A 26164-nucleotide genomic window follows, 5' to 3' on the forward strand; every position below is an offset into this window, starting at 1 on the left:
ATATTGTCTTGACCAAAACATTTAAAGATGGGCACTATTCAAATATTAAAATTAATTTTGACAAATATTCAATGTATATTCTAGTAGTATAAGCTTACAAAAATCAAACACATACAAACAGAAAAGTTTGCTTTTAAATGGTACTTGTCTTTATTTTAAAAAAGCTATAAAAATTCATTCTTTTTTATAACAATGGGTAATGACCAAAAGTGTTTATTTGTATAATTAATTAATTAATTAATTTTTTATTGTGAGAATACCATACAGAGGAGGTATAATTACATGGGCAAGATAACGAGTACATTTCTTATCAAGCATTGTTGCCTCCTCGTTTTCTCCCCTTCCCAACCCTTCCCATAATCCTCCTCTCCCCCCACCAGATCCTCCCCCCACCCCCCACCAAAGTTCTTAAGTTCGTTTTTCGACATAAAGACTTGTACATCTCATTGTTGCAATGGATCCACCTGTGTCCTTAGTTAAACAATTTGTTTTTTTCCTTTCCCCTCCACAAAGTATACCAACATCAAATACAGTGAAAGCATGGGTTACATGTGGGGGAGGGAGATACAAAGCAACATAGAAATCATCTTATAAATATAATAGAAACAATTGCATTAAAGGAAAAAAAAACATTCGAATACTTATTTTAGGGCTCATTTCCCTAGTATCAACTTATCTGACATTTCTGCTTGTCTTAGATATATACTTGTAATTGCAAATAAGGGAAACCATGGGACTTATGTTTCTTTGGGCCTGGCTTACTTCACTTAATAGAATTTTTTCCAAATCTTTCCATTTCCTAACAAATGGGGCAATGTCATTCTTTCTGATGGAGGCACAGAATTCCATTGTCTATATATACCACATTTTCATGATCCATTTATCTACTGAGGGGCATCTGGGTTGGTTCCATATCTTAGGTATGGTAAATAATGCTGCAATAAACATAGTCATGCTGGTAGCTTTAGTTTGGTCTTGTCGGTGATCATTTGGGTAAATACCCAAAATTGGAATTGCTGGCTCATAGGGGAGCTCTATGTGGAGTCTTTTGAGGAACATCCATAATACTTTCCAAAGTGGTTGAACAAGTTTACACTCCCACCAACTATGCAGTAAGGTTCCCTTCTGTCCGCATCCCCTCCAGCATGTGTTGTTATTAGAGTTCTTGATTTTAGCCATTCTAACTGGGGTGAGGTGGTATCTCAATGTTGTTTTGATTTGCATTTCTTTTATGGCTAGGGATGTTGAACATTTCTTCATGTGTCTATTGGCCATTCTTCTTTCCTCTTCAGAGAAGTTTCTCTTTAAGTCTTTAGCCCACTTATTTATTGGGCAGTTGTTTCTTTGACTATTTGTTTTGGGAGGATTTAATTTTTTGATTTCCAGGTATATTTTAGATTTGAGACGCTTGTCTGTTGTATGAAGGTCTTCTCCCAATCCATGGGCTTTCTATTGATCTTGGGAGCTATGTCTTTTGCCAAACTCTACTACAAAGGCCTAGTAATCAAAACAGCTTGGTACTGGCACAAGAACAGACTCCAGGACCAATGGAATAGACTTGAAAATCCAGAAATGAACCTAAAGACCTATAGCCATCTAATCTTCGATAAGGGAGCTAAAAAAATAGAATGGAAGAAAGATAGCCTATTCAATACATGGTGCTGGCAAAATTGCTTAACTACTTGTAAAAAACTAAAGCTGCCCCCCACCTAAGGCACTGGAAGTATTTTATAAACCCATCAGGGCATTCAGGCACGCGGCAGCTCATGCCCATCATCCCAGCTACCCAGGTGGCTGAGAGCTATGGATCGTGGTTCAAAGCTAGGCAGGACAGGAAAGTCCATGAGACTCTTGTCTCCAAGGAACCACCAAAAAGCTGGAAGGGATGGTGTGGATCAAGTGGTAGAGTGCCAGCCTTGAGTCAAAAAGCCAAGTCAGAGCTCATGGTCCTGAGTTTAAGTCTCAATGTTATAGAAGGGAGGGAAGTTGGAAGGAAGGAAGGAAGGAAGGAAGGAAGGAAGGAAGGAAGGAAGGAAGGAAGGAAGGAAGGAAGGAGGAAGGAAGGAAGGGAGAGAGGGAATGATGGAGTGAGGGAGGGAAAAAGAAAGAGGAGAGTGGGGATGGTAGCAGGGAGGGTAATGGAGGGAGAGAGTGAGGGAGGAAAGGAAGGAGGGAGTTTCCAAGCCTGAATAACTTGTTAATTTGCTTTCCCAAATCCTTTTCCTCCCCCAGAGCCTTGGTTGGAAACACTGCATTGTAGGACACATCTAGCTGGTGGATGGTTAGCCCATATAATTTCTTCTTTAATATTTTTCTTATTTTATTAATATTATTTAACCTTGTAAGTAAGTAATACATCAGAAAATCCTGATTCCAAAGTTAGCCCCTGCTGCTTCGCCCTTCCTCAGAATGAGTTGGCCCCTGGCTGTAAAAGAGAACAAAGAATCTATGCAGAGCCAGCCGGAGGCTCTGCCCCTCCACCAAAAAACACAACTCAAGGGAAGTAGCTAAGACAAAATGGGTGCTCCTCCTCTCCAAAAAGAACAATGCCCCCAGAAGATTCATTGGAAACAGAGAAGAGCCTCACCTGGAGTTTGGGGGTGGGGAGGAAGAGTTGGAGTCTAGGGATGGGCTAAAGTCAGGAGCTGGGGTGGTAAAAAGGAGGTTCAGAGATCAACATCCCAGGAAGCAAAATTCCAGAGCAGAAGGTGAGGTGAGTAGAGGTCAGGGGTGGAGGTTTGGCAAAGCTGGATCTCATCAGAGTACTGTATCCTTCCTCCTTTGTTTTTTTTTTTTTTGGTGTCAGTTCTGCGGTGGCTTGAACTCAGGGCCTGGGTGCTGTCCCTGAGCTTTTTCACTCAAGGCTGGCGCTCTTCCACTTGATCCATAGCTTCACATCCAGTGTGGTGGTGGTTCCCTGGAGATAAGGGTCTCATGGCCTTTGCTTCCCCAGGCTGGCTTTGAACCATGCTCCTCAGATCTCAGCCTCCTGAGTAGTGGGGATGACAAGTGTGAACACCAAGGCCCAGTCGGCCTAACATGTTTAACAAAGCTCTGGACGGGGTGTCCTCATTCTATCCATCAGGATACAGAGTGGACTGATACAGGGCTGGTCTTGTTCTTCTCAAAGCAATATTCCACCTCTAGAGAAGCCTCCAGGAACAGGAGGAAGTGTCACATTTATTTGAGGCAGTTCTGAGTCTGGCTAACACTTGGAAAAGACAGAAAGTCTGGGTGGGAGGAGCAGCTTCAACCCTCACCACCCCCCTCCCAAAGAGTCCGTGGCTGGGGCAGCACCCAGTTATCCCCTGGTCACAGCCTACTGCTCACCTTCTAGAAACTCCACTGGACATCCAGTCATTGTATTCATGGGCACTTGTCTTTCTGATGGAACGCTGGATGGGAACGACTCCAGGAGAAGAAGGTCTTATCCTGACTCCTTGCAGAGATTTCTACCAACTGAGGCAGGGAGACCGTTGAAAAGAAGAGTATCACTTATAATGGTGGCCAGAAAGCAGAGAAAGAGAAAAGTGGGAAGGAGAGGAGAGAGACAGAGGGAGAGAGAAAGAGCAAAGGAAAGAGACAGAGGGGGAGAGAGGGAGGACCCCCCTCCCCTGCCCCCCGGCTGTTTCTCCCTTTCCTTTGATTCTGCCCAAGGGCCCAGCCCTTGCAATTTTTCTGACTGGCTTCAGCGCCATCTCCCCCATCTGCTGTTAACCTACTCTGGCCGCTAGTTTCAACTTTTGCAATGAGACTTTAGTGGTTGTTCTTTGCTTTCCTGTTACTTTAGTTTTTTTTTGATTTTTGGATTTTTTTTTAGTTATGATAAAGGTGACATCCAAAGGGGTGACAGTGACATCTTTGTGGACCGGGTTCCCCTTCCCTTGCTCTCTCCCTCCCGTCCCCACCCACATTTTCCACAGAGTGTCCAGTGAGACTCGAGTATTTTTTGTTGTTGTTGTTGTTGTTTCTTTGGTCAGTCATGGGGATTGAATTCAGGGCCTTGGCGTTGTCCCTGAGCTCTTCAGTTCAAGGCTGGCACTCTACCACTTGAACCACAGCACCACTTCCAGTTCTCTGGTGGTTCATTGGAGATGAGACTCTCATGGACTTTCTTGCCCAGGCTGGCTTTGAACTGCGATCCTCAGATCTAAGCCTCCTGAGTATCTGGGATGACAGGTGTGAGCTATGGGCACCTGGCTAATTTCTAGCCCCAGTACTATATTCTTCGATGTAAAACCTACTGCTAGGTACTCAATCTTGTGCACACATACACACTTGTGTTCTGGGGCTTGAGCTCAGGGCTTTGAGCTTTCACTCAGTTTCTTTTGGCTCAAGGACACAGCCCCACCATTCAAGCCATACCACTACTTCTGGCTTTTTGTTGGTTTACTAGAGATAAGAGTTACATGGATTTCTCTGTCCCAGGCTGGCTTTGAACCATAATTCTCAGATCTCTTCCTGGGTAGCTGGACTGCTGGGCTGCATGCCTGGCAGTGCTTTGGTGGGGGTAGGAGGGGGGACACAATAGAACTTCCCTTTATTCTGTAATGGTTTCCTGCCCTGATTTAGGTCCTCCTGTGGATGAACAAAAGAATTCATGAAGGGGGGGGGGAGAGAAGGAGAGAGAAAGAAACATGGGACATAGGAATGCTAAGGAAGAGCTTTTGGGTTATTTTTTGTTGTTGTTGTTTTATTTCCAACTCTCATTAATTCTTAGTTGGGAAGAGTTACAAATTAACCCCAGTTATACAATTTACGACTTTCAGGACCACTTCAGGGCCTGGTGCCACGTATCTGTACTTCCAGGTCGGAACCAGACAAGGCAGAGGTAGTGAGAGTCTGTCTCAAAAAAAAGAATAAATACCAGGCTTGGTGTCAGATGGTGGAAATTTTGAAAGAACTGTCTGCATTACAATGGTCTCACAAAACACTCTGGGGATAGCAATGCAGTCTCTTGTAGAGACCAGAAAAATACATCATTCACAGAGAATAAATGTGCCTGCCTGGTGCTGAAGTGGTCAAGATGGAAAGGGTAAGCAGTCCTTCAATCAGCATTAGTCATTACAGAGTAATAACCAGCACCTCTGTCACACATAGTGCCATTTCACAACAACCTTCTCCACAAGGAAGCAAAGACATTTTACCCTCTTCCTCCTTCATTTAAACATGACATTCCTGGATCTGAACCCAAACTAACATGCTGGGATTCTACAGACAAATACACAGACACACACACACACACACACACACACACACACACACTCAAAAAATTCTCATTAGTACAACCGACAATGTTCTTATACCTAAAATATACCTGGAACTCAAAAATTAAATCCCCCAACAACAAATCCTCAAAGAAACAGCTGCCCAATAAATAAGTGGGGTAAAGACTTACAGAGAAACTTCTCTGAAGAGGAAAGAAAGATGGGCAATAGAAACATGAAGAAATGCTCAAACTCTCTAGCCATAAAAGAAATGCAAATGAAAACAACATTGAGATACCACCTCACCCCAGTTAGAATGGCTATAACCAAGAACTCTAATAACAACAGATGCTGGAGGGGATATTGACAGAAGGGAACCTTACTGCATGTTGGTGGGAATGTAAACTTGGTCAACTACTTCGGAAAATTGTATGGACGTTCCTCAAAAGACTCCACATAGAGCTCCCCACTTTTGACCCAGTAATCCACTTTTGGGCATTTACCCAAATGATCCCAAACAATACTATACTAAAGCTAACAGCACAACTATGTTTATTGCAGCATTATTTACAATAGATAAGATATGGAACAAAAAAAAGATATGGAACCAACAAGATGTCCCTCAGTAGATGGATCAAGAAAATGTGGCATATATACACAACGCAAGTCTATACTTCCATCAGAAAGAATGACATTGCTCCATTTGTTAGGAAATAGAAAGATTTGGAAACAATTATATTAAGTGAAGTAAGCCACGCCCAAAGAAACATAGGTCTCATGGTTTCCATTATATGCAATAACTAGTATATGTCTGAGACAAGCAAAAAAAGTCAGATAAGTTGATATTAGGCTAAACAAACTCCAAGATAAGGATTCAAATGTTTGTTCTTTTTTGCGATTGTTTCTCACATATTTATAATTTGATTTCTTAGATGCTTTGTATTCCCTCTCCCATGGTATAACCTTTGTTTTCACTGTATTTGATGTTGGTATAATTTGTGGAGGGGAAGGGAAAAAACAAATCATTCAAATAGGGATACAGGTGGACTCATTGCAACAATGAGATGTACAAGTCCTTATGTCAAAAAACGAACTTTACAACTTTGCCTGGGGGCAGAAGGGAGGGGGGTGGGGCATGGAAGGGATGGGAAGGGGAAACAAAGGAGGAGGCAACAATGCTATGAAGAAATGATAAGAAATGTACTCATTACCTTGCCCATGTAATTGTAAACCCTCCGTACAGTATTTTCACAATAAAAACAAACAAGAATAATAGGAAATTCACATTAGGAACTGAAGTTCTTGACCACTTCTGAATTGATGAAGCCAACAAAAATGACAACTGAGAAGCAGAGCTATCTGCCTCCAGCCCCAACATGAGCAATCCAAACTGCAAAAGTCCTGGTGTCACCACCAAACATAGCATGTGTGCAGTCTGCCTGCCTACCCTCTTAGACAACAACTCAACAGCAAGAGGTGACAGATTAAAAAAGTCAAATTATTTTATTTTATTTCTTTTTTTATCAGTCATGGGGGCTGAACACTGAGCCTGGGTGCTGTCCCTCAGTTCTTCAGCTCAAGTCTAGCGCACTACAACTTGAGTCACAGTGCCACTTTCAGATTTTTTTCTGCTTGTGTGGTGCTGAGCAATTGAACCCAGAGGCTCATGCATGCAAGGCAAGCAGCCTACCACTGAGCTAACTTCCAAGCCCAAGTCAAATTATTATTAAGGCGATATGTTAGCTCTTTTCTTTCAAAACCTTTTAGTAATTAAACATTCTGGGACTTTCATCAGTTAGCTTTCTTTCCTAGTAAGATGCTTGTATATGTGTATATGTATATATTTACATATGTGTGTATGTTTACATATATGCATATATTTACACAAGGACAATTGTCTATAGTTAAGTACATCCATGTACATATAGGAAAACCTAACTGCTTATATACAAGGATGTAAACTTACATATATGTGAGTTTATATATGTGTATATAAATATACACACATATGTAGAGAATAATATACATACCAAGTGAATATTTTTCTTTCAGTTTTGATCATTTATAATTGATTACTGTGGTATATTAACACCTATTAATTACTATTATTACTCTTTTTTTGGGGGGGCAGTCATGGGGCCTGAACTTTGGGCCTGAGCGCTGTCCCTCAGCTCTTCAGCTCAATGCTAACACTCTACCACTTAAATCACAGTGCCACTTGCAGCTTTTTCTGCTTATGTGGTGCTGAGGAATCCAACCCAGGGCCTCATGCATGCAATGCAAGCACTCTATCACTGAGCCACCTTCCCAGCCCCTTATTACTCATTTTGCTCAACTTTCTTTTTCTTTTTCCTCTTTATTGTCAGTCCTGGGGCTTGAACTCACGTCCTGGCCACTGTCTCTAGACTCTGTTCCCAAGGCTAGGGCTCTACCACTTGAGCCACAGCGCCACTTCCATCTTTTTCTGAATAGTTTATTGCAGACTAGAGTCATGTGGACTTTTTTGCCTGAACTGTCTTTAAACATTGATTCTCAGATCTCAGACTCCTGAGTAGCTAGGATTATAGGCATGAGACACTGGCACTTGTCTATTTTGTTTTTGAATTTTGTGCCAGTATTGGGGCTTGAACTCAGAGCCTCATTCTGTCCCTTGGCCTTTTTGCTCAATGCTGACACTTACCATTTTACCACCTGGACCATGTTTGCTGAAGACATTTTGCTTGTAAACTGGAGGTAAGATTCTCACAAACTTTCCTACACAAACTGGCTTTGAACTGCAATTCTCAGATCAATTGTAGCCTCCTAAGTAGTTGGATTACAGGTGTGAGCCACCAGAATCCAGTTTCAGCATAGGTATAAATGTTTTCTAGCCAGGGGTGCTAGAAAATGCCTGTAATCCTAGCTACTCAAGAGGCTGAGTTCTGCGGATTGTGATTTAAAGCCAGTCTGGGTAGGGAAGTCCGTGAGACTCTTACCTCCAATTAACAACCAGACAAGCAGAAGTGGCACTGTGGCTCAAAGTGATAGAATGCTAGCCTTGAGTCAAAGAGTTCAGGGAGAGCGCCCAGGCTGAGTTCAAGCCTCATGACCAATAACACCACAACAAAAATACCTACCTGAATATCTTGCTCCATGGTAGACATTGATAAATGATAAATCAAATAAATGATAAATCATATAATACAGCATGCAAGTGGGTATATATAGATGGCAGTTTTTATATAGCTCTGTTGGCCAAGCATAAAATACTAAGTCTTTCCCAGAGGACAACCCATAGTTTATGGGCTTACAGCTTATTCTACTTGACAGGTCTTTGTAAGGAAAATTGTCGAGAGCCCTGCAGGGAGTCTCCCTGCATGATAAGCTTGACTATCTGGCTGGAACATCTCTCGAGGCTATTTACAGAATCTGGTCTTTGCATCCTGCCCCAAAGACCAGGTAGCTGCTATTGACCACCTTTTCACATTGCCCTAAGCAAGCATCCTGCAGCTGCTACGCCCAATGAAAAATCTTCCTTATTCTAAGCATATAAATACCCCTGTGTGAAAAATAAAATTTGGCAGCTTGATCAGAATCCTTGTCTTGCTGTCCTTCTTCGTGTCTCTTGTCCCTTCATTCCTTCTCGCTTAGGTTCACTGCCCTCGTTGAAGTCCTGCGGGTCGGGACAACTGGCCCCCAACGTGGGCCTTGAGCCTCTGACTAAGGAAGGAACTCAGTCCTCCAGGAAAACTTGGCCAATACAGTCTGAGATCGTGAGATCGCCTCGACAGACCCCGCCGAGAGACAGATTCAGGAGGAGAGTGGGGACAGTGCATGGTGAGTGACCCACCATGGGACAAGCAATTTGTCACATGATCTATTTCTGTCAGACCTCAAGGAGGCCTTCAAGACACGAGGAACACGGGTTAAGGAAAAGGATTTAGAATTATTTTTCTCATTCATAGAGGACTTGTAGGATTCAAAGATGAAAAAAGATGGCAAAGAGTAGGAGATTGTTTAAAAGGTTATTATGAAACCTTTGGTCCAGAAAAGGTTCCTGCTACGGCCTTTTCCTATTGGAATTTAGTTAATGAAGTTTTAAAATGTTCTCTATTTGATAGTGGAATTTGAAAACTTGTAAAAACAGGAGAGGAGGTTCTCCAAAATGCCTCTCGCCCCCCCCCCCCCCCCGTGGCTTGCCCATCGGTTGTATTAGATATGACTGCTGGTCAATTTACTGAAAACCTCTCCCTTTTGTGACCCGGCCTTTCAAGGGCCCACTGCCCCTCCAGATCCAGATGTTCCCCCCCTTTACCTAACCTGGCACCTTTACGCGAGACTCTTCAACATAGGCAAAAACACCTTCAACTTTTAAAAGAACAAAGGGCCCCAAGGTGGCTGCCAGAACACTTGATAAAACAGGTTAATGGCTTACCACAAACCAGGGGAAACCTTCCCCCCTCCCCCCCCCCCGAGGATGATACCTTTTCTCTTGCAGATGCAGCTAGAACTCCAGACATGGACCATCCTGTTTGAATTTTTTAAATAACAGATTAATCTCTTGGTTTCTAAGCCCATACAGGTTCATCACCATCGCCTTGATATGGCAGACCGCAGCATTGAGATCTAGAAATTAGTGTTTTTGCCATGAGCTTGTTCCAGTGGGAAACAGCCCCCTTTCTTTTTCTTATTTAGAAAACCCTTCTTATTCATAACTCCTGACCATTCAACGGGCAAGACCGATTGCCATAAGGGATAGGTTCGCCCCTCCACCTATAGGCCGCTCAGCTTGGGGGAGGATGCACCTATGGGAGGAAGAAAAAATGCTCAAATCAAGGGTGCAGGTAAGACTGCAGGGGGATGGATCCGCGAGATCCCAAAACCCAAGATCCCTGAGTGGCAAGCTCTGTTGCATGACGGTTGGCATGCATACCTACAAGCCGTCTCCTCAAAAAACATGCCAAGGCTGTAAAATTCCCCTCCCCGAGTGAGGATGCTCGCTCTGAGTGGAGAAAAACCCTGTGCCCTTAGAGGAACAGAGCCTCTATCACCCCCTTAAAAACTGCAGCCAACATTTGATGGTCAATTTTCTAAATAAGAAAGGGGGAGATGTCCAGAGCCCTGCAGGGAGTCTCTCTGCATGATAAGCTTGACTATCTGGCTGGAACATCTCTCGAGGCTATTTACAGAATCTGGTCTTTGCATCCTGCCCCAAACAAAGACCAGGTAGCTGCTATTGACCACCATTTCACATTGCCCTAAGCAAGCATCCTGCAGCTGCTACGCCCAATGAAAAAGCTTCCTTATTCTAAGCATATAAATACCCCTGTGTGAAAAATAAAATTTGGCAGCTTGATCAGAATCCTTGTCTTGCTATCCTTCTTCGTGTCTTTTGTCCCTTCATTCCTTCTTGCTTAGGTTCACTGCCCTCGTTGAAGTCCTGCGGGTTGGGACAGAAAATAATGGGTTGGGCACTGGTGGTTTACACCTATAATTTTACCTACTCCAGAGACTGAGATCTGAGGATCTGGGTTTCAAGGAAGCCTTGACAGGCAAGTCCATCAGACTCTTCTTGACAATTAATCACCAGAAAACCACAAGTAGTCCCAAGCCTCAAAGTGGGAGCGGGCTAGCCTTAAGCAAAAAAAAAAAAAGAAAGAAAGAAAGAAAAGAAAAGAAAAGAAAAAAGCTCAGAGATAGAGCCCACATCCTGTGTCCTGATCCCAGGACTGGCAACAGCAACAGCATTAAAATGAGACACTCAAATAAAGCTATATTCACACAGATGCAGAAGGCAGAGGCAGGAGGTTTAGGGAGTGAGGCCAACTTGGCCTGTATAGTGAGTTCCACACTAACCTGGGCTACATAGCAAGACTTAGTTAAAAAAAAAAAAAAAAAAATCTCTCCTCCCCCAAGAACAGTAATTTCACTCACAGAAGAATCTCGGGGAGTTATTCTTCCATAACCCTACTTCATTTTCTCAATTATTGTCACCTACTACTTCTTTCTCTTTTTTTTTTTAATTTTATTTTATTTTATTTGAGAACATACTGTGCAGAGGGGCTACAATTACATGGGCAGGATAATGCATACATTTCTTACCAAGCATTGCAGCCTCCTCCTTTGTTTACCCTTCACCTCCCTGCCCCGCCTCCCCCCTCCCCCCACCCAATTATACCCCCCTCCCCCACCGAACTATACCCCCCTCCCCCCCACACCGACATTGTAAAGCTGGTTTTGACATGACATTTTGTACTTCTCATTGTTGCAACAGGTCTACCTGAATCCTTAAACGACTTGGTTGTCCCCATCTCCTCCACATGTTATACTGACATCAAATATAGTGAAAGCGGGGGTTACACTGTGGGAGAGGGACATACAAAGCAACAAAGAAATAATCTTATAAATGCATTAGAAACACATGCATGAAAGAAACTAAAACATTAAAATACATATTTAAGGGTTCATTTTCCTAACATCACATTATCTGACCTTTTCCACTTGACTCATACATATACTAGATATTGCAAATAAGGGAAACCATGGGACCTATGCTTCTTTGGGCCTGGCTTACTTCACTTAATATAATTTTTTCCAAACCTTTCCATTTCCTAACAAATGGGCCAATGTCATTCTTTCTGATGGAGGCATAGAATTCCATTGTGTATATATACCACATTTTCTTGATCCATTCATCTACTGAGGGGCATCTGGGTTGGTTCCATATCTTAGCTATGGTAAATAATGCTGCAATAAACATAGTTGTGCTGGTAGCTTTAGTGTGGTCTTGTTTGTAAACATTTGGGTAAATGCCCAAAAGTGGGATTGCTGGATCATAGGGGAGATCTATGTGAAGTCTTTTGAGGAACCTCCATACTGCTTTCCAAAGTGGTTGAACAAGTTTACATTCCCACCAACAATGAAGTAAGTTTCCTTTCTGTCCACATCCCCTCCAGCATCTGTTGTTGTTAGAGTTCTTGATTTTTGCTGTTCTAACTGGAGTGAGGTGATATCTCAATGTTGTTTTGATTTGCATTTCTTTTATGGCTAGGGATGTTGAACATTTCTTCATGTGTCTAATGGCCATCCTTCTTTCTTCTTCAGAGAAGCTTCTCTTTAAGTCTTTCGCCCACTTATTTATTGGGCAGTTGTTTCTTTGAGGATTTGTTGTTGGGTGGTTTAATTTTTTGAGTTCCAAGTATATTTTAGATATGAGACCCTTGTCTGTTGTATGGCTAGTAAAGATCTTCTCCCAATCCGTGGGCTTTCTAATGATCTTGCCAGCTATATCATTTGCCCTGCAGAAGCTCTGCAATCTTATGCAATCCCATTTGTCCAACCTTTCTTTGATTTGTTGTGCTTCCGGGTCTCTATTCAGAAAATTTCGGCCTGAGACAAGGAGACCTAGGGTTTCTCCTATTCCATCCTGTAATGTTTTCAGAGTGTCTGCTTTGAGTTCAAGGTCTTTGATCCATTTGGAGTTGATTCTGGTGCAGGGTGATATATGAGGATCTAGCTTTAGTTTTCTACATGTAGTTAACCAATTTTGCCAGCACCATTTACTGAAGAGGTTGTCTTTCTTCCATTCTATTGTTTTAGCTTCCTTATCGAAGATTAGATGGCTATAGGTCTGTAGGTTCATTTCTGGGCTTTCAATTCTATTCCATTGGTCCTGAGGTCTGTTCTTATGCCAATACCAAGCTGTTTTAATTACTATGGCTTTATAGTAGAGTTTGAAATTTGGTATTGATATTCCTCCAGCAGTGTTCTTTCCGTTGAGGAGCGTTTTTGCTATTCGGGGTCTTTTATTGTTCCGTATGAATTTTTGGATTGCCTCTTCTATTTCCTTGAAGAATGAGGGTGGAATTTTGATAGGTATCGCGTTGAATTTGTAGATAGCCTTGGGAAGTATTGCCATTTTCACGATGTTAATCTTGCCAATCCAGGAGCATGGGAGGTTTTGCCATTTTTTAAGTTCTGTGTTGATTTCCTTTTTCAAGATTTTAAAGTTTTCATCATAGAGGCCCTTCACTTCTTTGGTTAAGTTAATTCCTAGGTATTTTATTTTTTGTGGGGCTATTACAAATGGAGTTGCTTTCCTAATTTCAGCCACACTTTTCTCATTGTTGGCATATAGAAAAGCCATTGATTTTTGGGGGTTAATTTTATAACCTGCTACTTTGCCAAAGTTTTGAATCAGCTTGAGTAATTTGGGAGTGGAGTCTATGGGATTCTTTAAATACAAGATCATGTCATCTGCAAAGAGGGAGAGTTTTATTTCTTCTTTCCCTATTTGGATCCCCTTTATGTCTGCATCTTGTCTTATTGCTGTAGCTAGGCATTCTAATACTAGATTGGAGAGAAGTGGAGAGAGTGGGAATCCTTGTCTTGTTCCTGAGTTAAGAGGAAATGGCTTTAGTTTTTCACCATTGAGTATAATGCTGGCTGTAGGTTTGTCATATACAGCCTTTATTGTATTGTGGAATGTTCCATGGATTCCTAATTTTTCCAAAACCTTCATCATGAAGGGGTGTTGGATCTTGTCGAATGCTTTTTCTGCATCTATTGAGATAACCATGTGGTTCTTATTCTTGCTCCTGTTGATGTGATGAATAATATTAATTGATTTGCGTATATTGAACCAGCTTTGCATCCCTGAAATGAATCCTGTTTGATCGTGGTGTATGATTTTTTTTGATGAATTGTTGAAGTCGATTGGCCAAAATTTTGTTGAGAAGTTTTGCATCAATGTTCATCAAAGAAATGGGTCTATAGTTCTCTTTCTTTGATGAGTCCCTGCCTGGTTTTGGGATGAGGGTTATGATGGCTTCATAGAATGTGTTCGGTAGTGAGCTTTCTCTTTCAATTTCATTGAAGAGTTGTAGGAGTATTGGTGTGAGCTCTGCTTTGAAGGCCTTGTAAAATTCCGCTGTAAAACCATCTGGTCCTGGACTTTTCTTAGCTGGGAGGTCTCTTATTGCTGTTTCTATTTCAATGCTTGATATGGGCCTGTTAAGCTGGTTTAACTCATCTTGGTTTAGTTTTGGCATGTCAATATTTGCTAGCAAAAGGTCCATTTCTGTCAAGTTCTCAAACTTATTAGCATAAAGTTTTGAGAAGTATTCCCTTATAATGTTCTGAATCTTGGTTGTTTCCATGGTGATGTTTCCATTCTCATCTCTGAGTTTATTAATTTGGGTGTGTTCTCTCCTTTTTCTGATAAGGTTTGCTAAGGGTCTGTCAATTTTGTTAAGTTTTTCGAAGAACTAACTCTTTGTTTTGTTGATTCTTTCTATAGTTTTTTTGGATTCTAATTCATTTAATTCTGATTTAATTTTGATTATTTCTTTCCGTCTACTGGATTGGGGTTTACCTTGCTGCTCTTTCTCAAGGAGGTTTAGATGTGTCATTAAATTGTTAGTTTCCGATCTCTCCAATTTGTTGATGTAGGAGCTCAGAGCTATAAACTTGCCTCTGAGTACTGCCTTTGCTGTGTCCCAGAGGAGCTGGTAATTTGTGTGTTCATTTTTGTTGAATAGCATGAGCATTTGAATTTCCTTTCTAATCTCTTCCATGACCCACTCATGATTCAGCAATGTGTTGTTCAGCCTCCATGTGATACCGGACTTTCTTTGGTGGCTTTTGTTGTTGAGTTCTAATTTTATTCCCTTGTGGTCAGAGAGAATGCAAGGTATAACTTCAATGTTTCTGAATTTACACAAGTTTGCTTTGTGGCCTAAAATGTGGTCTATTTTAGAAAACGTTCCATGTGCTGCTGAGAAGAACGTGTATTCTGATGCTGCTGGGTGAAATGTTCGGTAAATGTCTGTTAAGTCTAGTTGATCTATGCAGCTGTTTAGATCTGCGGTTTCTTTGTTGAGTTTTTGCCGAGTTGATCTATCTAGTGGGAAGAGTGGTGTGTTAAAATCCCCAACAATTAATGTCTTTGGATCTATATGGGATTTGAGGGAAAGTAGTGTTTCTTTGATAAATTTGGGGGCTCCATTGTTTGGTGAATAGATATTTAGAATCATAATATCCTCTTGAAGGAGAGATCCTTTAATTAGTATGTAGCGACCTTCTTTATCTCTTCTCACGAATTTTAACTTGAAGTCTATTTTATCTGATATTAGGATTGCAACTCCCGCCTGTTTATGAGGGCCGTTTGCTTGGTAGATTTTGTTCCAGCCTTTAACCTTGAAAATGTGTTTGTTTTTACGGGCAAGATGTGACTCCTGCAGGCAGCAGATAGAAGGGTCTTGTTTTTTAATCCAACTAGACAGTCTATGTCGCTTAATTGGAGAGTTCAGTCCGTTAACGTTAAGAGATAGGACTGAGAGGTATTTGGGAGTTCCTGCCATGTTATCCACCTTCTTGGGGGCTGTGAAAACTGCGTTCTTCCTAAGGTTCTTGGATTCTCAGTTTGGGTGCAGTTTCTTGGCCTTTGTTGCGTTCTTGTTGGTTTTCTATGTGTAGGACATCTTTAAGAATCTTTTGCAGGGCTGGTTTGGTGGAGATGTATTGTTTCAAGTTTTCTTTGCTATGGAAGGTTTTTATTTGGCCTTCAGTTATGAAGGAGAGTTTAGCTGGGTACAGTATTCTTGGTTGATAGTTGTTTGTTTTTAGGGCATGGCATACGTCATTCCAGGCTCTTCTTGCTTTGATTGTCTCTGCTGAGAAATCTGAGGTAATTCTAATTGGTTTCCCTTTATAGGTGATTAACCTTTTGTCCTTGACAGCTTTAAGGATCTTTTCCTTGGTCTGGGTTGATCCTGTGTGGATTATAATGTGACAGTGGGATGTCCTATTCTGGTCTGGTCTATTTGGGGTTCTAAAAGCTTCTTGTATCTGAATAGGCCTATCTTTTTGTATGTTTGGGAAGTTCTCTGCTAGGATCCTGTTAAACAAATTTCCTAGACCATTAACTTCTGTTTCTAGGTGCTCCTCTACACCCATTATCCTTAGATTGGGCCTTCTGATGGTGTCTTCCAGGTGTTGGATAGATCTATTATAGTTCTTGGACTTGTCTTGGATGGTTGTATATTCTTTGTCTATAATATCTAGGCTGTCTTCAATCCCTGAGATTCGATCTTCTGCATGGTCTAACCTGCTGTCAAGACTCTCTACTTTGTTTTTTATCTCTTTTCCTTCTAATTGGTCAGCTTTGATGGCTTCAAGTTCTTTGTTGAAGCTCTGTTTTAGGTCTTGTATGAATTTCTTTACTTCCTTAATTTGGTGTTCAGTGTTTGTTCTCAAATCACTTAGTTGATTGGTTATGGTTTCTTTGGACTCCCATTCCTTGTGTTGGGTTCCATTCAGCATTCCCTTTGTGGTCTCCCTGACTTCCTTCAGCTCTTTGTTAACGGATTCTATGGATGCCTTTAGTGATCTTTGTGTGTTCTCTACCTGGTCTCTCAATTCCTGTATTACTCTTTGTTTAGCTTCCTCACGTTCGTGGGATTCCTGCAGTTCTCTTTGCGTGTTTCAGCCTGCTCACGCCATTCCTCCCTTTCTCTTTGAGTATTCTCAAGTTGTTCACGCAAATCCTGTATCAGTTTTTGAGTAGCTTCCTCACGCTTATGATATTCCTGTATAAACTTCTGGGATGCCTCCTCTCTCTCCCTATCACGCTCATACAGAGTCCTTTGTACATTGTCAAACTTCTCATTTATCATGTTTGCTATTAGTGTTTGTAGAGCTATTTGGGAACTCTCCTCTGGATTATTCTTTATCTGTTCTAATCCCTGATTATCAAGGTTGGGAATTGAGATACCCGAATTTGCCATTTTCTTGTGTTTTTCCCCCTTACTCGGCCCATTTGAGATAAAGATTGCACCAGTTTTGTGCTAGAACACTATCTTAAGGCAACCATCAACCAAAGTTTGCATTTGTACAGTCAATAGTCTACAGATACAATCTAGTTCAACAGATACATCTATTCAACATCAAAGGACTATATGTTAAAGGACTTCGAAGCGCAGAAAAGAATTTGGAAAACCAGAAATTATTAGGATTAGGGAGAGATGTGGGTAAAAAATAGGAATAGATTGGTGTGGGGAGGCACAGGGAGAGTTAACTATGTCCTAATCACAGTGCAGGAAATGGGTTGGGTAGGATGCAAGTAGAGAGAGAGAGAAAAAGAAGAGACGGAAAGGGGAATAAAGAGAGACCAGAAAAAGAATAGAAACGTAAAAATTAATGTTATTATAGAGGTTAAAAGACCGTCTATTTAGAGAGGAATGTGAATATGTTCAGAGAAAGGGAGGGACATAGAGGAGATGTGAAAAACTTTAAGGATGGGAAAGGGAGAAGAAAAGATCAGAAGTTCAGTAGAGCTAGATAAAAAACAAAAAGATAATTAAGAAAGAAAGGAAAAGAGAAAGAAGACAAGAAAAGAAAGGAAAACGCTCATTCACGTATTCCTAAACTAAAAAATATAAGATGAAAAAAGAGAAAAAGTTACTGGAAATCAATTATTTTTTCAGAAGAGGCCAAAATTAAAGATTAATAAACGTTTTAGAAGGGAAAAAAATTTATATATATATATATATATATATATATATATATATATATATATATATATATATATATATAAGGTAACAAAAAACAAAAAACAAACAAAAAAAAGAAAAGCAGAAGAAGAAGAAGAAAAAAAAAAGAAAAAAAAGTCTTTTGATTTTTTTTTTGGGGGGGGAGGAATGGGAAGAATCCTGTATCTCCCTTTTGTCTGCAACCAGTCTCTTGTTGGAGTCTCTGATCAGCTTGAGGTCCTGTGGCTTGATTGGTTTCTTAAGTCGGTTGGTTGGAAGAGGAAGAAAAGTGCTCTGCTTTACCCAAGATTTTGAGATCCCCCACCCAGGTTAGTTTTCTGGGAGGGTGGTCTGCTTTGAGAATCACAAAAGAGGGGGATGTGGTGATGAGGCTAGGTTCTGGGTAGAGTTGAGGCCTTTCAACAAACTGTAGCTTTTCCCTGGGGCTATTTTGTGATAAAGCTCACAGCGCCCAGCCTGGAGCCATTCTCAGGGTTTCTGTTTTTCAATTGATTGTGGTGGCTGCTAGAGGGAGGGGCAGCCTCTGGCTCTGGTTACCCAGTGAGGCAAGGCACTCCAATGGCTGGCGCCTGAGCTGGGTGACTTTTCCCTGGATGGAGCTGAGTCTGGCAGGTCACTTCGCCGTTAAGTTCTTGTGACCTGCTAACTGACTCGTTTTATTCCAAGGCCTGAGCTGGAGCTAGCAGCTCCTCTGAGCTTTGTCGGTATCCAAGATGGAGATCACCGGTGCTGGAGGGGGAAGGGTGGCCTTACCTCCTCTGCTCCCTGAGAAGGAGTGAGGATGTCGGGCTTGTACTCACACCGAGTCTTGGATCCTGGGTCATCTCTGGTCTGTAAACAGCAGGATGAAGATGTTCGCTCCTTGTCAGTTCTTGTTGGTGTTGAGTAGAATCTGCTCGTCCACTGCGTCTGGCTCCTTCATTCCCGACTCTCTGTGTCTCAGGTATGACCCCGCGGCGGTGGTCGCCGCCGCGACCCCGCCGCAGGAGCGGCAGCTGATGCATTTCCTTGGCTTCCCCTCTCTTGTCTAACTCTCTGTCCTGTGATGGCACACTTGGTGTGATTCTCTGGCTTAGGACTGTTCACTGGAACTCTAAAACTACTTTCTATGCGAGAGCTTGTTCAGATTCCAGCTTCTCCTCCGCCATCTTCCCGGAACCGCTTCTTTCTCTTTTAAAAACTCTCCATAATTCGTTGCTGTCATTTATCGTTGTTGGTTCATTATTGAGGTTTATTTACACATCCTAACATATACTTTCCCTCTATTATTGGTCTTTTAATTTCCTACCTTCTTTCCTCTGTTTATCCCTTCCTTTTCTTTACTAGTTCCTCCTTTTCTTTTCCTTCGTTGCATTTTTCCTCCCTTTGTCTCTCCCTCCCTTCCTTTTTGAGATAGACTTGGGTGATGTAGCCCAAGCTGTACTGGAATTTATGATCTTCCTGCCTCAGCGTTTTGTCATGACTGCCAATTTCTCAATGTGGTAGAATAATGGGCCCTTACCTTTTTCTTATGCTGTTTTTCTTCCTGTCCCACTCAGTGACCCTTAGCCTTGGGGCGGTTCCAGACTATGCCAGGCACACCCAACCCTCTCTGAAACCAGGTATCTTGAGCACAGACTCCTTCAGACACTGGTTATGACAGAGCATAGATAAGGTGTAGATTGTCCCTTCATTTCAGGATGCATAAGCCATTAGCTGGACAGGTCTCCTTTAGGGAGCACACTCTAAAGTAAGTCCTAGGTCAAAACTGCACCAACTGTAACAATCATCTTCACTTTCATTTTTCAGACGTGGCCAGATCTAGTTCGTGGTTCTAGTGAGCAGAATACAGTAGAAATGAGAGCTATCAGTTCTGAGATTGCCATGTAAGTGGCTCCTGCTCTCACAGTGAGATCTCTGTCTCTCTTTCACCCTTTGCTCTGGATGAAACAATTGCATGTGTGAGCAGTGTATGGAGATGGCCCTACGACAGGGAGCTGCAACTTCCAGTTGATGACTAGAGTACATGAGCAGGAAGCAGTCATGCCTGGAGATGACCCTAGACCCAGTGGAAACTTTCACACTTGTATCATAAGCTCCTCACTCAGAACCCTCACGCTAAGCTTCTCCTGGATTCCTGACTCCCAGAAACTGAGTGAGAATAAATGCTTAGTGTTTGCAAGCATTTGTTACACAGGAATAGAGAATTAATGGTGTAGGTAGTAGTGGTGATGGAGTACGGAGTTGTTATGAGGAGTAACAGGTGTAATTCTTACTTCAAGTACAATGTATAGTAGGTCTCTAAAATGTCCTTACATTAAAGGGCATCTGTTCTCCACAAATGCCACTAAGGAATGGGTGGTATTCTGGAGTAAATTGTAGGAATGCAAGATCCAAGGATGGATGTGTCAGTGTCTTGTTGCTATTGTCACAAATGACTACCGATTTGGTGGCATAAAACAACCAAACAACAACATTTCCAAGTTCTGGAAATGACAAATTCAAAATAAATCCCACAGGGTTCTTATGGGCTCTCATAGGAAATCAAGGTGTGTGAAGAGCAGTCTCCTTTTGGGAGGATATAAAGCAGAGCCTCTTCCAATGTCTACATAGGTTACCCATATTCCTTGGCTCATAGCAGCACCTCTCCAAACTCTGTTTCTGCTGTCACATCTCATTCCCTCAGACATTCCTCTCTTAAAAAAAAAGACCCTGAGTAGCATATCATGAGGCCCACCGTAGATAATGTGAGAAAGTTTCCTTTTAATATATTCATGTCCACCAAATCTCTTTTGTCCATGTTACTGAACCCCTGTAGAGTTCTAGGGATTATGAAATATTTTAAGGGACCAATACTGATCCTCATTATTCCTCCCACCAGGGAATACACTGCCCCCTTGCCTTCAAGAACTTTTCAGGGATCTCCAGGCTCCAAGATTCTATAAAAATCAGGCTCTGAAGCTGGCTAGTTGCTCAAGCCTGTAATCCTTTTTTTTTTTTTTAGAATTATAACAAGCCTGTAATCCTGGCTACTCAGGATTCTGAGATCTGAGGATTGCTTGAAGCCAGCCCTGGATGGAAGAAAAATTTGTAAATTAACCAGCAAAAAAGCCATTTAACAGCTGTGGCTCACGTGATAGATTTGTTAGCCTTGATGATAAAAAAGAAGCTCAGGGACAGTGTTCAGGCCCTGAGTTTAATCCCCAGGACAAGCAGGGAATATAAAAATAATGATAATAATAATAAACAGGTTGTATGAGAGAAATTCTTCACACTTTAATAAGTGAAGACTTCAATTCTCACACATTCCACAACAGTTTAGGAAAACAAACAGTATTTCCTCCCTCTCCTGCTAACACCTTTATCCACATGAAAATGCCTGCTTCCTGTTTCAACTGGCTACAAAGTTGCTCACACAAAGAAAGGAGATATATTCAATAAACTCAAGCTGGCATGTTGAAACTGACCTTTCACCGTTGCTCAATTAGGTTTCCTGCCAGGAGATTGCTAGGGTTGTTACTTTGACAGGCTTGTTCTTAGGAAGAGGTTTGTGTGTATATGTGTGTTTGTTACGAATGTGTGTGTGTGTTACCAATAAGGGGCCAGAGGGTCACACAGGGTATGGACCTGAGGCTCATAAGCATGTAGGGTTTAGAAATGGCACCTGTGAGATCAGAGAGTGAGACAGAGCTCACAGCAAGTAGGGTAAGTGCATCTGGGTCTCTCTACTCCCTTCCCCCCTGCTGAGTGTATTTGGGGCCATCTATGGTCCCATCACTATGTCAATATCCCCCTTTCTCCAAAGTTTTCAACAGCATGACATCTGGCCAGCACCAAACAACAAAAAAAGCTCAAATGGTTGAGCTGTGGCTCAACGTGTGAGGCCTGCTTGTCTGTTGAAAAATAACAACCCTCATGGAGAGACACTAGGCCTTTAAGAATAAGGCATAAAACCTGAACTGAAAAAGTAATACAACCAGCCTGGGTGGCCAGTGGACTTCTTTCTACTTCTGAATCACCATAAGTTTGCACTCAGGACCAGGTCTTGCCTGCCACAATCACATATGCTGAGACTGTAAAGGGGTTTAAAACCTTATGTAAGACATTCCTTGTCTTAAAGAGGGAGCTCATTCATCATGCTCAGATGGAGTGACTTCTGATCTGCCACTTTGTCACTTGCAGGGCTTGAAGTGAGGGCCTGACCATCCTATTCATTTTTAATGTTTTTTTTTTATTCAAGACTAGCAGAATCTACAATTTAAGCCAAAGCAGAAATTTTGACTTTTTAAAAATGTTAAAATTTTGGGAGCTAGTGCTAGGTTTTGGAATCATCGCCTGCAATTTGTACTAATTTTTTACCCCTCAAGGTTACTGGATTTACAGCTTTAGCCACAGGTGAAATTCTGCCTTTTTTATTTTTATGGTGCTGGCCCCAGGGCTTGAACTCACTTCCTGCCCACTATTTTTGTTTGTGATAAGACTCTGCTTTGTTCTTGCTATAACATGTTGCTCCCTTCTCAGCACAATTCTTTTTATGTATCCAAAGATGGAATATGAAGGATTGATTCCCACCCTGTTTTCCCAGGTGCATACAGATACCAGCAACCCACCAAAGATAAGTGTCGACTGCCTGACTCCAGCAGGACAATCACTCTAAGCCCAGCTGTGAGCATTCCACCACTGTGGGCCTACCCACACCGCCTTTGACCTAGTGGCTTTTTCATGAGCTGCCTCCTTGCTCAGACTTCATAAAACCTAGCTCCTGTCTCAGCTCTGACACACAGTCTCCAAGCCTGTGGGAAGGCTGTTCCTCGTTGCTCTATCTCAATTAACAGTCATTGCCTGTGGAAGATTGAGTCTGGTCTCTATTTCCATCCTTTCTCCTTCACTTCTTAACAGTTTACTTGTTTTTCTTCCTCAAGGTTTGGAGCTCATACAATTTGATGCACAGTTCCACCAATTACCTTTTCTGTTTGACCATTTTCTGGTGCTGAAGAGGAGATAAGAGTCCCATAGGAAACCAAGGGCACTACACAGAAGCTTGAAGCCTGAGGATTGCCTTTCAAGGCCAGCTTGGGCAGGAAAGTCCATGAGACTCATCTCCAATTAACCAAGAGGCAGGAAGCATTAGAGTTCTAGCCATGAGCAAAATACTTCTAGTTCAAGTGCATCACTGGCACACATTCAAACAAGTCTCATGGACTTTCATGCCGGGGCTGGCTTTGAATCATGATCCTCAGATTTCAGTGACTGTGAGCAGGTCGGATTTCAGGTGTGAGTGTAAAGGTTTAAAAACCTTTAATTAGCTCTTTTTCATGCCTGCATTTTCATTTATACTGGGTCTTTGTTTTACTTTTTCAGTGCAGGTTTTATATCTTATTCTTAATGGTCTGATGTCTCTCTTTGAGGGTTGTTATTTTTCAACAGGCAAGCAGGCTTCACACGTTGAACCACAGCTCAACCACTTGAGCTTTTTTGTTGTTTGGTGCTGGTCATAGGGCTTGAATTCAGGGCCTGGTTAATGTCAGAGAAAGAAGACAAGAAAAGAAAGGAAAACGCTCATTCACGTATTCCTAAAATAAAAATTATAAGATGAGAAAAAAAAAAGTTACTGGAAAACAATTATTTTTTCAGAAGAGGCAAAAATTAAAGATTAATAAAAGTTTTAGAAGGGAAAAAAATTTATATATGTATATATATATATATGGTAACAAAAAACAAAAAACAAGCAAAAAAAAAGAAAAGAAGAAGAAGAAGGAAAAAAAAGAAAAAAAAAGAAAAAGAAGTGTTTTGATTTTTTTTTGGGGGGGGAGGGGAGGAGTGGGAAGAATCCTGTATCTCCCTTTTGTCTGCAACCAGTCTCTTGTTGGAGTCTCTGGTCAGCTTGAGGTCCTGTGGCTTGATTGGTTTCTTAAGTCGGTTGGTTGGAAGAGGCAGAAAAATGCTCTGCTTTACCCAAGATTTTGAGATCCCCCTCCCAGGTTAGTTTTCTGGGAGGGTGGTCTGCTTTGAGAATCACAAAAGAGGGGGATGTGGTGATGAGGCTAGGTTCTGGGTAGAGTTGAGGCCTTTCAACAAACAGTAGCTTTTCCCTGGGGCTATTTTGTGATAAAGCTCACAGCGCCCAGCCTGGAGCCATTCTCAGGGATTCTGTTTTTCAATGATTGTTGAGGCTGCTAGAGGGAGGGGCAGCCTCTGGCTCTGGTTACCCAGTGAGGCAAGGCACTCCAATGGCTGGCGCCTGAGCTGGGTGACTTTTCCCTGGATGGAGCTGAGTCTGGCAGGTCACTTCGCCGTTAAGTTCTTGTGACCTGCTAAATGACTCATTTTATTCCAAGGCCTGAGCTGGAGCTAGCAGCTCCTCTGAGCTTTGTCGGTATCCAAGATGGAGATCACCGGTGCTGGGGGGGGAGGGGTGGCCTTCCCTCCTCTGCTCCCTGAGGAGTGAGGATGTCGGGCTTGTACTCACACCGAGTCTTGGATACTGGGTCATCTCTGGTCTGCAAACAGCAGGATGAAGATGTTTGCTCCTTGTCAGTTCTTGTTGGTGTTGAGTAGAATCTGCTCGTCCACTGCGTCTGGCTCCTTCGTCCCCGACTCTCTGTGTCTCAGGTATGACCCCGCGGCGGTGGTCGCCGCCGCGACCCCGCCGCAGGAGCGGCAGCTGATGCGTTTCCTTGGCTTCCCCTCTCTTGTCTAACTCTCTGTCCTGTGATGGCACACTTGGTGTGATTCTCTGGCTTAGGACTGTTCACTGGAACTCTAAAACTACTTTCTATGCGAGAGCTTGTTCAGATTCCAGCTTCTCCTCCGCCATCTTCCCGGAACTCTATATCTCTATTTTTTATTTGTTCATTTTATTTAATTTTTATTTATTTATACTTTTTTATATATTGTTGGTCCTGGGGCTTGAACTTGGGTCCTTGGTGCAGTCTCTGAGCCTCTTTGTGATCAAGACTAGCGTTCTACCACTTGAGCCACAGCACCATTTCTGGTGTTTCCTGTGATTAATTGGAGGTACAGCCTCATGGACTTCCTGCCAAGGCTAGCTTCGAACAGCAATCCTCAGATCTCAGCCTCTTTAAAAAAAATTTTATCATGATTAAGTGATTACATAAATTTCACAGTATGGTGAGATAGTGATACTTAAAGTCACAAACACATTCTAACCTTCATGGGGCAAATTGTCTTTATTGTCATCTATAAAGTTTATGAGTTCTATAAGCTTTGACAATACAGTTGTTTCTTCTACACTGGGTGATATGTACATCTCTTTCCTTTTGCTTAGTTTCAGCCGTTCCCTCTTTCCCACTCATTCCCTCCCTCCCATTGCTGCCATTGAGTTGCTTAGTTTGTTTTCATCAATGTCCAGTGCAGCTGGTGGGTCCCACTGTTGTATGTTTTCCCCTGTTTCCCTCTATTTTTGAGTCCTCCTCCTGGCTTCCCTCCAGTGTCAGTAGCATGGGCCATTTAGTAATGATTCAACCAGATCAGTGGAGGTCCTTTGTTTCTCCAGTCCTGTATACTTTGTTGTGTCTCCTTACATTTTGGATTTAACATTCACATATCAGGGAGACCATGTGCCGTATGTCTCTTTGCTCTTGGCTTCCCTCACTCAAAATGATTTTTTTCTAGGTCCATCCATTTCCCTGCAAATGCCGTTATTTTGTCCTTTCTAATGGCTGCCTAATATTTCATTGTATATAGGTACCGCAGTCTTTGGATCCATTCATCTGTAGTGGGGCTTCTGGGTTGTTTCTGTATCTTGGTGTAGCACCTCTTTTTAAAGGCCTTTTTGGGAACAGCAAAGGAGCCAAAGTCAGGTGCCCAGAATACTCCTGCAGGATGCCTGGCTTCTCAGGCTTCAATTTGCCCTCTGGTTCCCTGGTTCTTCAGTGGAAGTGGTCCAGTGTAGGCATCAAAGTGTCTTTATTGAAGGCTCAAACAACTAAAAGAAAAACACCAGGCAGGGTAGCAGACAGGTGTGTGGCAAAGACCCTTTGTTTAGAGGAGGCAGACAGCTGACCTGCCCCTTATAGAACAGTGCTGGTGAAGCAGAGAGGGCCGGGTATCCAGGAGCATGGATGCGCACAGCTGACTGCCACTCTCCCACTGGGGTGAAGAATCAGGGGGCCACTTCGAGGCCGGGAAGTATCTGGCTGTGCCTCCTGAGGCTGCCCACCAAATTGTTCTCCACCAGGCCTGCACAAGCAATGGAGACAGCCCTGACCTGTCCTGGTAATCCAGCTACCTGCTTTACAGAGACATCCTCACTTCTATAAAAGCCTTCATTTGGCACATCACATCTTCCAGCTGAACCCCCAATCTTGAAGGGATTGCCTTCCCACCGAAGCAGAGCAAATTCAGGAGTACAGTAAAAGAAGAAGGAAAAGAGTCGCGGAAAAGTGAGAAGGGGGCCCTTTGCTGGTCCCCGCAGACCAGGTCTGT

The sequence above is a fragment of the Dipodomys merriami genome, unplaced genomic scaffold (assembly GCF_024711535.1).
Source record: "Dipodomys merriami isolate MVZ:Mamm:240054 unplaced genomic scaffold, mDipMer1.0.p SCAF_828, whole genome shotgun sequence".
Lineage (NCBI taxonomy): Eukaryota > Metazoa > Chordata > Mammalia > Rodentia > Heteromyidae > Dipodomys > Dipodomys merriami.